Source organism: Camelus dromedarius, chromosome 10, assembly GCF_036321535.1.
Source record: "Camelus dromedarius isolate mCamDro1 chromosome 10, mCamDro1.pat, whole genome shotgun sequence".
Lineage (NCBI taxonomy): Eukaryota > Metazoa > Chordata > Mammalia > Artiodactyla > Camelidae > Camelus > Camelus dromedarius.
The window spans coordinates 27041447-27054796 of record NC_087445.1 but is presented as its reverse complement, the minus strand read 5'-3'; the positions used below and the strand labels follow the sequence as shown (position 1 = coordinate 27054796).

The 13350-nt window shown below is 37.4% G+C and overlaps 1 protein-coding gene across 1 annotated transcript in view; it reads right to left on the bottom strand.

Annotated features, from left to right (window-relative positions):
* The window catches only part of PTPRD (protein tyrosine phosphatase receptor type D), a 1876190-nt gene extending 1863226 nt beyond the window's left edge, over window positions 1-12964 (bottom strand). The window contains exon 1 of the mRNA XM_064490208.1: window positions 12478-12964. The gene's annotated coding sequence lies outside the window, so the exon portion shown is untranslated. The remainder of the gene's footprint in view (window positions 1-12477) is intronic.
* Between the last annotated feature and the right edge of the window lie 386 nt (window positions 12965-13350).

Here is a 13350-nt window from a genome sequence, read left to right as displayed (position 1 = left end):
CTATGGGAAAAGACAAACAAATGAACAAACACTTACCAGGACAAATACTGCAACTTTTTTGAAAAGTTTAGTCATGAATAGTTTATAATTTTCCAAACTAGTTCACTGATCATATGGTTGTTAAGTTACTTACTCAGAAAACCCAATTTCAAGTTCTTGCATAGACTGAAATATTCCAAGATTACTCTATTTTCAAAAAAAGGCATTTTCCCTTGTCTTGTGAAGTTTTCACCAATAACTTCTTTCCTCTTCTACTCAGCTTTGCCCCTTCCCAGTCCTTCCCATTTCTGTAATAGATCAGACTCAGTAAACATCAGCTTCAGTTACTGATACAAAGAAGCAGATTCAATATTACGGTTTCTTTAGACCATAGAAATCTATTAATATGGATCCTATAAACATTTTTGTAGTCATCATATTACTTTGGATTTATGGTCTAAAGAAGGGGTTTGTGCAGTATTTTCAAAGCTCATTAAAAATGCAGAGATGGAAGCTGTGACTATATACTTACTTAATCTTATATCACTTTAAAATCTGGGTACCTTTCCTATGACAACAAACTGATTTTTAAAAAATTGATTTTTTTTTCAAGCCCTGATATAAACAAATTTCCTTAAAAATAATTTCTACCTATAACCCCACAGAAAATTGGTCATATGTTTTGTAAATATTCAACAAAGGTTTTTGTTTTTTTTTTTTGGAAGTTCTTGATCTCAAAGCTACCTTGTAAAAACATATCTAACATTGTTTCCCTCTTTTATCTGCAACACTCTCTTCAAGAGAGATTTCATGTTACACAGTGTGTGCCACGATCCTGGAAAGTGCAACCACATTCTTAAGATTGATGAGAGTAACTACACTCAAGCCATACTCAACAGATGTTACAGCAGCATTTCCAGCAACAAAGACCTGGAGCCCAGCCAAGCCATGAGCAGCAGAGCCTGTGCCTGCAGGGGCTGGGCTACCGTAAGGAACCCACACAGTTCCAGGATGGTAAGCCAAAGGAGGCTGACCACTTTGGAGCTGGCAGGGGAAACACAACATAAAATTTTGCTAGAGATCATTACTTTGTATGGCAGATACTGGCTGCTGCTGGGAAGCAACAGAAAACTGATCGATTTGTTGTGCAGAAGTAATAGAGTAGGTGGTTCATCTTGAGCAAAGCCACAGAAAGAAAGAAGTCCCTCAAAAATTGGCATCCTATTGTATATATGCCATGGGCTGGAAAGGATACTCATAATATTCTGAGGTCAGATTCAAAATAATCTGAAGGACACTAACATGACTTAACACAAAATTCGAGACAGCCTCTTCAACAGGGAAAAAGCAATTCTAAATCTTCATCATCATTATCAACATTTTCATCATACACTACCTAAGTTATTCCATTTTTAACTGCAAGGTGTTTACATGGATTTATTGTAGACTACATGTGGAGTAGTGGAGAAGGCAAGAAATAAAGATGAAAAGGTAGTCCACATCCGGGTTGAGAAAGGTCCCTTTATGTCACACTAAAATTTTTTTAAACATTATACTCCATTCAATAAGGAACACTTTAATGTTTTAAGCATGACCATATTTGTATTAAAAATATATATATTTAGGTGGTAAAGAATAGAGGAGCTAAGGTAGAGGTAGGAAGACAAGAAGTAGTGATGCAGGTAAGATTTGTACCGTGAACTGAATGTGTCCTTCCAAATTCCGTATGTTGAGTTCTGTTCCCCCATGGGATGGTATATAAAGGTGGGACTTTAAGGAGGTGATTAGGTCATGAAGGAAGAGCCTTCATAGATGGAATTAGTGTCCTTATAAAGAGACGTCAGAGATCTCCCTCAGCCCTTCCACCATGTGAAAAAGAAAGCTGTCTATTAACCAAGAACTGGGCTCTCACCAGATAGCAAGTCTGCTGGCACCTTGACCTTGGATGTGCCAACTTCCAGAACTGTGAGGAATAAACTGCTCTTAATTCATAAGCTATGCAGTCTATGGTATTTTTGTTACAGCTGCCTGAATGGAATATGACAATTTGGTTAAGACCCTAGAGTTATGGTCCTGAGGAAAAATTTGGTAAAGAATAAAGAGTGGGCCGACAGAGCTTAGTCACTGATAGTATCACCTATCATAATATGGTAGGAACCCAGTGAGATAAATGTGGACACTGGCACAAATTTAATGAGACAACCTAGACTTTTAAGAAACTCTACTCTGTTTAATTTGTGGGTTTGGCTTATTTTAGCTCATTACCTGAACCTATTACATGTGTTTGCCTGCAGCGTTCTACAGCAAGATCTACTGTACTGCTTATACTGTATATGCAAATTATGTTGTATATAATTAACATATTACATTTTAAGAATAATTAGGACTACCTGTTTAAAAACACTTTGGACCTAAAGATACGTCTTCTTTATAAATCAAAAAGAAATAAAAAGACATTATTGCCAATATTTTGAATAGTCCAGGGCTTCTTTGTTTTTTATTCCTGACCACAACTCCTCCTACAAGCTTTTCAGGGACAGAAGGCCAAACCCTAGCTTGTAACAAGTGTTTTAACAGTTTAGCAGTCTTACAGAGGTCTCCCGTGGACGAGTTTGCATCATAAAACTGCCCAGTCTGGCACATTTTCTACTCCTCAATTCTCACTTACAAAGGAAAATTCATTGAATTTTCTTGGCAAGTGATCAGAACACCATAGGGAAGAAAGACCTTAGGAAGACCTTAACGGGAAAAGATAATCCAATAAACCCATTCATTAAGTGTTTCTGTATTTTTCACCCCTGAAAGGAAGAACTCTGAGCCTCTTGAAATATGAGTCACAGAATCACTTTAACTTTCTATTTTGGTATTATGTATTTCCCCCAATATAGGAAAAATGCAATTTTTTGTACGGGCTTTGCCATCTTGTGGTATTAATTATACTTATAATTTGACAAATGTATACCTAAGATATAAGAACTGTTAATTCAGTAAGTTAAGAAAGAACAAAGCTAGTATTTCATTTTGTTTGGTTTTTAAGACATCACATAACATTTTGGATATTACAGAACATCTCAGCTATTTCTCTGTTGTTTCAAAAGCAGGGCACCAGATTTCTATCAATAAGCATCAAATATTTCTCATACATTAGAAACCAAATAAATGTTTACTGATATTATTTGATTCAACCTCTCTCTAATTTGGTTAATGTAGAAGCAACAGTTTAACTTTTCCACTCTTATAATCTAAAGATTAAATCATGCTTTATGTTGTAACTCCTTCAATTTAAATTTCAAGTAAGCAGTCATACACATATTTGAGGACAATGATCAATACACTGGAAAAAATAAGCAAAAAGCAGTGGTTTACTATTTCAATCTAATTTCATTTACCACAAATTTAATACAATGTGATGCAATGGTGTGAATAATACCCAAACTACATGCAATGAGAAACAAATAGTAAGAGCTCACACAAATCACAGGACCGATTTTTGGTTTTCCTGTTCTTACGTCTTTACTGCTTCTAATCAGCATCTCTTATGCTATACTTTGTACCAGATAGTTATGCCACTCATTTCATCACCATGGGACACATGCATTAAAGTATTCTGAATTATAATCACAGGCACACGAGGCCCTGTTGACCCTAAACCTCACTCCATAGTGCATCCTGAGCTCATTTTCCCCTGACTTTGCATCTCCGTTCCACTATGCCTTTTACACAACCAAATTGACTTAAGTCTTGGTTCAGTCGCAAAAATCATGACTCTTGGTCACCAGTCACCAGGTGCAGCAAGGTAAGTAAAGGGCTGATGCAGCACAGTCTGTGGCCAGGAGGCTACAGGGGCCTCACTGGTGGGAACCAGCTTGGTCAGAGTATTCCTGGGAAAGGACCTGAGCTTGAAGAGGCATCACAGGGAAAAACAGAGAGCACATCAGGGTCTCCTTCTTCCAAAGAAGAAAAGGAATACACTCAAAAGCATTTGCACCCACCCTCCTTACCCACTCAAGGGTGCCAAGAGCTATCTGGAGACAGTCGGCCTTGATGTGACTTGTTCTTGCTCTTTTGTTTTCTTGAACGACACTTGCACGATGTTCCAATTCTGTATGTTATCATGTACTTGAGAAAATCTGCATTCACTTCATTTGAAAGGAATTGTATTACAAAAGCAAAGCCCAGCCCAGGATACCTCACTTTATCTACATTCGACATACAGAACTTAGGCAGCTGTGGAATTCCTCTTATGTACTAATGATGTACGTAGGGGAGGACACACTATCCATCTACATGACAAAATGTCAGTACAGCAAAGTGGTTTAAAACGTGGGATCTGCAGGCAAAGCACAAAGGTGCTTCACTTGGTGTGCTACCTTGGGCAGCTTTCCTGAGCTTCTATGTGCTTTGGTTTTCTCATCTGTAAGTTCAAGACAATAACTGTATCCATTTCACGGGCTGAGGTAGGAATAAATAAGTTAGTGCATATGAAGCACTTAAAATAGGGACTGGCACACACTAGAGTCAATAAATGTTAGCTGTTATTATCACTTTCTATTTCAAGGTTTTTCCAGAGCTCATGAGAAGGTTCTACAAGACAAAATATTCCAACACCCAAGACAAAAATAAGACCTGATGCCATCTCTGATTAGGAAAAAAATACATTGCTTCTTTCTTTTAATACTACAAGAAGTGATGACTAGTGATCACTAGAACCTAAGAAGTGATGGACCAGTTGTGAAGTGTGGACTGTTATACTGATGAGAATGATGACTGAGATGTAAGAGAATTGCTCCATACAAACAATGGTATAATCTATTTAAAAATCCTAACAATATATACTTGTATATTCTTATATGGCCAACAGTCATCCCAGTGTAACTGTAAAATCAGGTTCCCATTAAGATCACAAGAAATGTGCAGAGAAGAGAAACTTGACATTAGAGAAATGGGAAGAGACCTTCAATTTCTACTAAATAGGGGAGAAAGCAAGCCTGCTCTAGTAGGAAGCATATGATCTTTTTTGACCTAGCCCTCCAAACTGATTCATCTCCAGGTTCAGCCTACGTAAGATTTCACACCAAAACATTCTCAGATTTTGCCTGAAATTTCTTTCTCAAAAAACAGCATCCATATACACACACACAAACACACACACACACACCATACTGTTATATATGTGACAATTAGAATCCTTAAGATGGACAACTTCAAAAAGCCAGTAAGTATCGATGTGTTTTAGCGAATGTGGAATTTATGTTGTTAAGTCTGGCAAGTGTCCACAACAGACGGGGCGTCTGGGAAAATAGGAAGGCTTCAAATAGGCATGTCTTCCTGAGGGGCAGGGAAATGGGACACTGAAGTGCTGAATTCAATCCTGAGGAGCACACAGTTCTACCATAGGCAAGCCCGGTTGTCTTTCACCTCACAGGTATAAATGATGAGGCTAAGCCATGTCTTACAGAGAGAACCACATATGTTTCCTAGGAGGAAACAAATGGGTAGCACAGAATGAACACATCCATCCAGAGGAGAAACCACTGAGCATCCTTACACACTAAAACTACAAGCAATGGTCCACTGAAATAAATGCCATGAATAAATATTAATTAAGAACTGAGTCAATCACAAAATGCAATGGGAAATAACAAAGGATGGGAAGATACTTTCTTATCTTTGTGATGCATGTAATCCAGTAGTAAAATTTAGAAATGTAAAAATTTCCTCGAGGGTGAAACAATATATTATTTTTGTATATTATATAACACTGTTTTTCAAATGTTACTGTTGAGTAGTACCATCAGTACACTTAGATAAAGACTTTTAAGGGGACTAAAAAGTGAAACTCTTTAAAATTAAGCTGGAAACTAGAGAAATCAAGAGTTGAATTTAGGGTACATTTTTAAGTCGAAAAATAATCTAAAAATCCAAGTTAAGTTTCTACAAATTTAAATTAACACTTTTTTCTTCCTCTTTGGTGATTTGATCCAAAGTACATGTTACAGGGCCTCTTACAAAAATGAACCACACATGAAAAGGTACTGGCAGAATATCCTTTTTTTCTCTGTCTATTCTCTTTCCTGGGAAAACCACTGCACTTCCCCAGTGATGATTTGGTTACAACTGAAACATCACCACAATCTTTGACTGTAACTTGTATCATGTCCTATGAATTTGGAAATAGAAGGAATTGTTACATAAGACTGCAAATGCTACTGTGGTATGGAGATTTGTGTTTTCCATGTCTTGTAGATATGACACTGGTATAGTGATATGCTTATCACGCCCTACTGCCTGCCTGTCTAGAACTTCGGAGAGCAGGGCACATAAACAATTAGCACTGGAGTAATCCAGCTTTGAAGATGATGAAGGGTGTCAACTAATTCCAGGGGCACATAGCATGGCCTACAGCTGTTAAATATGCAAGAAGGATTCCACCCTGCTTCCAGAAGAGATGCCTCTGACTCAGGATGACAGCCAATAAGAGGGGGAAAATGATGAAGGCATCCTTTACTGGACTCTAAGTAGAAATCATGACCTTTATCATAAAGATTTGAGGTCTTTGTACTAGAACCACATCTCAGAAATACAAGCATGGAGGAGTATTTTTTCTCCTACCTAAAGAAACGTCTTGGACATGTGGCCCAGACCAGTTTATTTAAAAACAGAAAACATTCTACTGCTCTTCTTTTTGGTTCTGTATTCTAAATTAACCTTTCCTAGGACGGGAAGCAAGCTATGTTCCAGGCTTTTGTCCTAAGATTTCCAAGATCATCTAATGAAATAAACAGGAGTATATCCTGTGATAAAATCCCATAATGCATGTGTTTAGTGGGTAAGTAGTAAAAAGGAGTATGTGCACAAATGCTTGCCTAGCTTTGTTCTCTGTGCTTCAGAAGGGGTCTCTTTCTCAATGCTACAAATTATATTTGAGAAATATAACTTTGGATAGTGTTTCAAAAGTATAATTCAGGATAGTCCCAATATACTGAATGCCTAAACAGACGTGTGCAACTGATTGCTTACATATTTGCATGCTTAAAGGGGAATTTTTATAAAAATTCACTAATTCTGTTTTTAAGTGTAGTATTTTTTGTTCTTGGGCAAAGTAATGAAGATAGTGTCATAGATGCAATGAATCTTACAACAAAGCATCCCAGTTCAAGTTATATGCATGTAACTTGAAGTTAAAGTGGGTGCTTTTAAATAACCAACCATGTCATAATCAAATTCAGATGTGATCCTTTCCTTTTTTAGCACCTAATATAGGTAAGTACTAAATTTGCTAAGTAAGGTCTACAACAGCAGATGTGAAAGAACAGCAATCATGTTCTCTGCAATTGTATACATCTCAACCTTAATAATATTTAATTATTATAATGTGGTATTTAGAAAATATATAAAATTACTACAAGGGCAAGGCCTTGGTAACATGGTATATTGTTGAACTTTCATTGGATTTCAGGACTAACCAGAGAGCAATTTGATACATTACACTCTAATACATGTTCTCTCTGACTATTCAATTAATGTACATACACTCCTAAAAATTTTAAGCACTCCATTTTCACTAAGTTCCACCTTGAACAGATGTGTTTAAACACACACATACACACATGCAAATATACACAATGAGAAGCAAACTCTATAATTAATCAGCTATAACTTGCACTCAGAAGTAAATAAATTTTAAACAAAGCATGATCACCCAACCCCAACAATTTAAAATATAAAACATTTATAGAGATATAGGTCACTTGCTACCACTCAAATATTTCTATCAGAACAGGAAAGGACAGGGCACATTGATTTTCTTAGAGGGGAAGAAGTTTCCAATTTCAACAATTATATACCATGAATTGTATCTAGGAATAAATTATTTGCTTTCTATTATAAAGAAAACAAGTACTTATAATTAACACAATATGTACTCTTTCTCTTTTCATTTCCCATGATTAGAAGTTTGGTCATTATAAAATATTTTTAGACAAAATGCATCATATCCTACCTCATCAATGGAATTTTTTAACAGATAATTTACTAACAAATGTATAAATTATTGTCTTTGTGTTTTTCTGCCAATGAAGTGCCTTAGATACTATTGCTCAGTGATGTAAAAACCTCTATGTAAACTTGGGAAATTTATCTATATTAATAGTTTTCAATTTTTGAAGTCTTTAGTTTCCTCTTAAAAATATAGGAGGTCAAATACATTTTTTTCTATGGTTTCTTCTAGCTGTGACAGATACAACAGGTATTTCAGGAAAAAATATAAGTTAAATTCAAATGTGCATATTTATCTAAACACAGTGCTGTAAAATAGCTTATATGAAATAATTAAGAGAAGAAAAAAGGAAGCCAAAAGACACTAAACAATTCCTTTTATTTTTCTCTTTTCATACCTTTCTGGTATTGAGTAGAACAATCCAAAAATAACCTGTCTATACGCTATTCTTCCACTAGCAATAGAAAACGTGGTTTAGAGAAAACTTATCAACACTGTCCTTCCATAATCTACATTATTCTCCTCCAAAACCACTCCAGATAAATATTCAATCCACATAGCAACAGTGTCCAAGCACTGCCAATATAGCTTCAGGACAATTTCCTTAGCCCTCTTTCAAATAAAGTGGCTGCCCCACCCCCTATATGGATTCTCAAGCTGCCATATATAATCAGACAATTTGCTGAATACTAGCATTAACTATATTAGTAATTATATTAGCTTTTCTCTAAAACTTTGTTATTGAAATAGTCTCAAATAGTAGGTCAGTTTTTCTACTTGATAGAGAAGAAAACCAAATAAAGAAAGTTCAGGTTACCTCCCTAGGGTCACACAGTCAATTATAAGGACAAGAGGAAAAATCAGGACTTCTGATTTTACAATCACATAAGTGTTCACTTGGTGGGTAATGTTCATTTTTACTTCTTTATTCATTTTCCTTCATTCAGCATATTTTTAAAGTTTTGAAGAAACATCCATTATTGAAAGTATAGTTAACTTCTCCACTGTTTAATTACAGCAGTGGAAATTCATTTATTCTTTGTGAATGGCAAATTGCTTTTAAAAAAGTTGATTAAAACCCAGTGGATTGGCAGTTGTCATGATGAATGCGTATTCAAATACATAAGAAGATAAACACATTTAAATATATCAGGAGATACAAAATCCTTTCACCCAACTTTCACTATAACTTTAAATTAAAATTATCAAATATATATTTTCACATAATTTGCATCATTAAAGTTTATTAAATTCAGTATAAGTGTAAGTCCAAAAAGACATTACTGAAATTAAGATATTTTCTCCAAACAACAGAGGAATCTTGAAATAAAGTTCTTTGTTGTATTAAATTTGAAAGATACATAGACATATTGATATTCAATTAGGCAACCTTGAAAATCACTTTTTTTTTCAAAAATCTCCAAAAAAGAAGACATTAGGTGAGCAAACTTAAAATGTGTAGCATCCATTTCAAGTCACCTGCTTTCACATTTCCATATAAAATCCATCCATTCTCCACCTCTTCCCATAATCCAGCCTTAGAAATGCGGGGATATTGAAAGTTACATCAGTGATGCTCTTCTAACTACAAAACAATTTACACCAGTGGTAAGCACAACAATTATCATGTGCAATATTAGCCATTCCTAAAATTTCATCATAGTATCCAGCTAATTATTTTATATAAACCAGCAGTATGTTAGCTTTTTTCTTACACTTAACCTTACTAAAGAAAAACGTCCTTTGACCTTGCAGTTTGCATCTGCACCCTACTAGTAGTACCCAGGAGAGATAGGATGTCATTTCACAGAGGGAAAAAGAAAATAATTTTTAATAATAGTTCACACTTCCAATATCACATCTAATTAACAATGTCTTACGTTCTAAATTAAGTTGTAAGAAAATAATAATCACATCCAAAGGGTTCCATAAAATGTTAAGAAAAACCATGTGCTCTACAATACCATCTTTAAGTATTGACAGTTACAGGACTACACCTGTTAAGTTTATGTTAATATTAAAGGAAACGAAAAGTATGTTTGCCTTCACCAACTGCAACTGTAAGCAAAGGCAGGTATACAGCACTTTATTAGTCAGAACTCCTTTAGTAAGCACACATTTAGGGGAATTAATCATTCATTCCCTACAGACTGCTTATGTATTTCATAGGGCCATTATCTGATCTGAATAACGAGAACAATTGCATAATAAAACACATTACTGCTGACACCAGCAACTTTTTTTTTTCAACTTTAAAGTTGCAACCACCGCTGTATTGCAAAAAAAGCTGGTGTGGAAAAAAAAAACCTGACAATTTAATCTCCCCATCCAGTTTTGTCTTTTTTCTCTATTATTATATAGAAACAGTGATCAAATAAAATATAAGCAAGCTTTACTAGAAATGGTTTTAATCCAGGCTATCTTCCTCATCAGCACTGTACCATAATTAGAGACAGAATCTGTGTTAGATTAGTTTTCATGTTAATTGTAAATCTTCCTGAAATTCGAACAGGATCAACAATTCTGTCATGTCTTTTCTTCTGTAGAAAATGTGTCTTATGGTAATATATGTAGAAGTATATATGAACCACTCTTAAATTCTGCTACTTCAGTAAGTCTCACCTTTTACTTGTCAACATCTTTTCAAACATCAGATAGGCTTTCAGCTATTTGAAGTTACAAATGAGTAGTTCATCTGCTATAATCCAAATCTGATCAACTGAGGGCTTCATTTTAAATTACTTAGATTCACTTTAAACCAATAATAGAAATGGCATCTGAGAGCAGTAATACCTCTAAGAAAACCCATTTGGATAGGAAATAAAGTAAAGTGCAAGAAACAATGACATATCTTTCCCAAATGATCTCCATCTATGCTAACTTCATGTCAACAAATTCATCAATGGTCCTGTTATTTCATTACTATTAAAACTTATGTCCCAAGACATTCAGAGCTTCTGACATTAAATAACTGTAACAACTATAAAAGACTGTTCCCTTTTTAAAACCATCGTACATTAATTCAATCTTAATTTTAAAAAAATCAATGCCATTTGAGCATAGCTGCTTTTATATATTTACTTGAGTAAACATAAAGGTATTTTTTTCACTTTACCATTATCAACAATTAAATATAAGAAAGCCCATAGGTATTATTTGATAGCAAGGCATTTTCTTAAAAATAAATTATCTATGAGGTAAGTGGTTTTAATTTTTAATCTAGTTTCTAATTCTTGAAGGATTTTGATTAGAAAGTGTATTTTATACTGAGGCAGAAAATTGAAAGTTAAAGACAAAACAAACTTTTTCTAATCACTATTCTATGCTAGTCAGCATGAGTGCTATTATGTCAAAGAACTTTGAATCTGTTAAAAATCAGCTCTGTGTTAGCTAAATTGCAATTCCTACTGTATCTTCTGTATATGTAACAATGTAAGAAGAATTAGATTCAGAATCCATTTGGCAGGGATAAAGAAAAAAATGCTGAAATGTTATTGATTCTCTCCCTCTTGTGCAAAACAAACTGACTCAACTATATTTTTCCTGACATAACACAAAGGTTTTATTTAGATATTACAAAATATTGGCAAATGTTAAGCTGTATCTCTCTCTCTCTCTCTCTTTTTTTAAGATATCATTAACACTTTCACAGAGAGAGGAAGAGTGTCCTACTTGTTTTTACAGAAATGCTGCAGCTACTGACATGGTATGTTAGCCCCAAGAGGAATACTGCCTGCAAAAGTTTTTGATGCAGAGATATTCAGCCCTAGGAGACACCTTAAGCCTGTCACTGGCTGCTGAGCCCCTGTCAGTTTATAACCTGCTGTGTCAAAGTCACAGCTTCAGCTCCTGCCCTCTCCAAAGCATTTTTCACATTCTCTCTCCACATTAATTTCATCCAAATTTCTCCAAACTAGGCTAGTTCCATGATTTTCTTCCACATCTCATCTACCTACAAGCCTAAGGAAACCTCAACAAGGTTTCCTTTCGGTTTCTCAAACCACCTATATTAACTTTCTCTTGACCCATTTTTTTAACAACCTCTCCTCAGAACTAAAGATAAAACGAGCAACCAAGTGAAGTCAGAGAAGGATGGGAGTTGGTATGGATTCAGGCTGAGGTTGAAGGTAGCAAGAGAAGTGAACCAGTAGGGTTAGAATTCTCAAGCTTTTTTCCAGGGAACCATCCTTAAATCTTAGAACCAGCCAACGTTTCACAAACCAAGCTTCCCATAGCCCTTGAACAACAAGCGTTTAAAAATCAGACCCCCAGCAAGGTTGCCCATACTGAAGTCTGCTCAATGCTCTTCCTAAAAAAAAAAAAAAAGCTTAGCACACCACTTCTCAATTAAACCACTTCTCAGTTAAGAACTAGTGAAGTTATATAAGTCAACTTCTTCCCCGGTAAAACGAACAAACTGTCCATACCGTTGGGAGAAAAGCATTCACTCAGAAAATACCTCACTTTAGACACAAGAAATAAAGCAGCAGTTTACTTACTAAAGCAGCCGCTCCAATCCTCCTTGGAAACCCTGAGGAGTCTTCTCTTTTCTTTCCTACCAGTCAAAGAATTGTCTTTCCATTCCACACAGGCCCAGAATAAACGGCAAGAAAGGACAGCACAGGCACAGCCGCCCGTCGGGCTTTAGCTTTGGTCGGGTGCTTCGGCTTCGGTTTGTTTGAAAAGTGGGATCTTCTTTTCCTGAGGGAGGGGGCGGAGGCAGGAGAAAATCAGGGCGCTCCACAAGCTCGCCGGGGTCCTGCGAATTATGCTGAAGGCAAAGTACCTGCACTCTCCCCGCGGAGGCTGCCTGTCAGCGCGGCGCGCAGGGGAGGAGGCTGAGGAGGAGGAGCAGCGGGAGGGCTCGGGCTGTGAGGGAGCGCCCGGGTTGTGAGGGAGCGCCGGGCTGTGAGGGAGCGCCGGGCGGGGGAGGCCGGCGAGCGGCACGCGGAGAAGCCGGGGGACCAGCCGCCGTCAGGGCGAGACGCTGCCCCACGCGCTCGGGGCGCCAGGTGCGGGCGCGGCTGGCGCGGCGGGGCGGGGAGACGAGGCGGCGAGCATCTCCCGGCCGCTCCCACACTCGCTGGCTCGCTCGCGCTCCTTCTTGCTCCAGCTCGCACACACAGGCACACACCCCACGTCTCCGGCAGCAGCCGCTCCGCCGCACGCACTCACCTGCATTTCCTTAACGAGCCACTTGATGGCTGCCAGCGGCGCGGGCCCGGCTCTGGCAGGCGGGAGCCGGGGTGGGGAGGACGCGGCGGGGAAGGCTCCGAGCGCCCGCCCGGGAGACGGCGGCGGCGGCGGCGGCGGCGGTGCGGCCGCGCGGGCTGGGGCGGGAGGAGGGGAGTTGCGCCGCGCCCCGGAGCTGA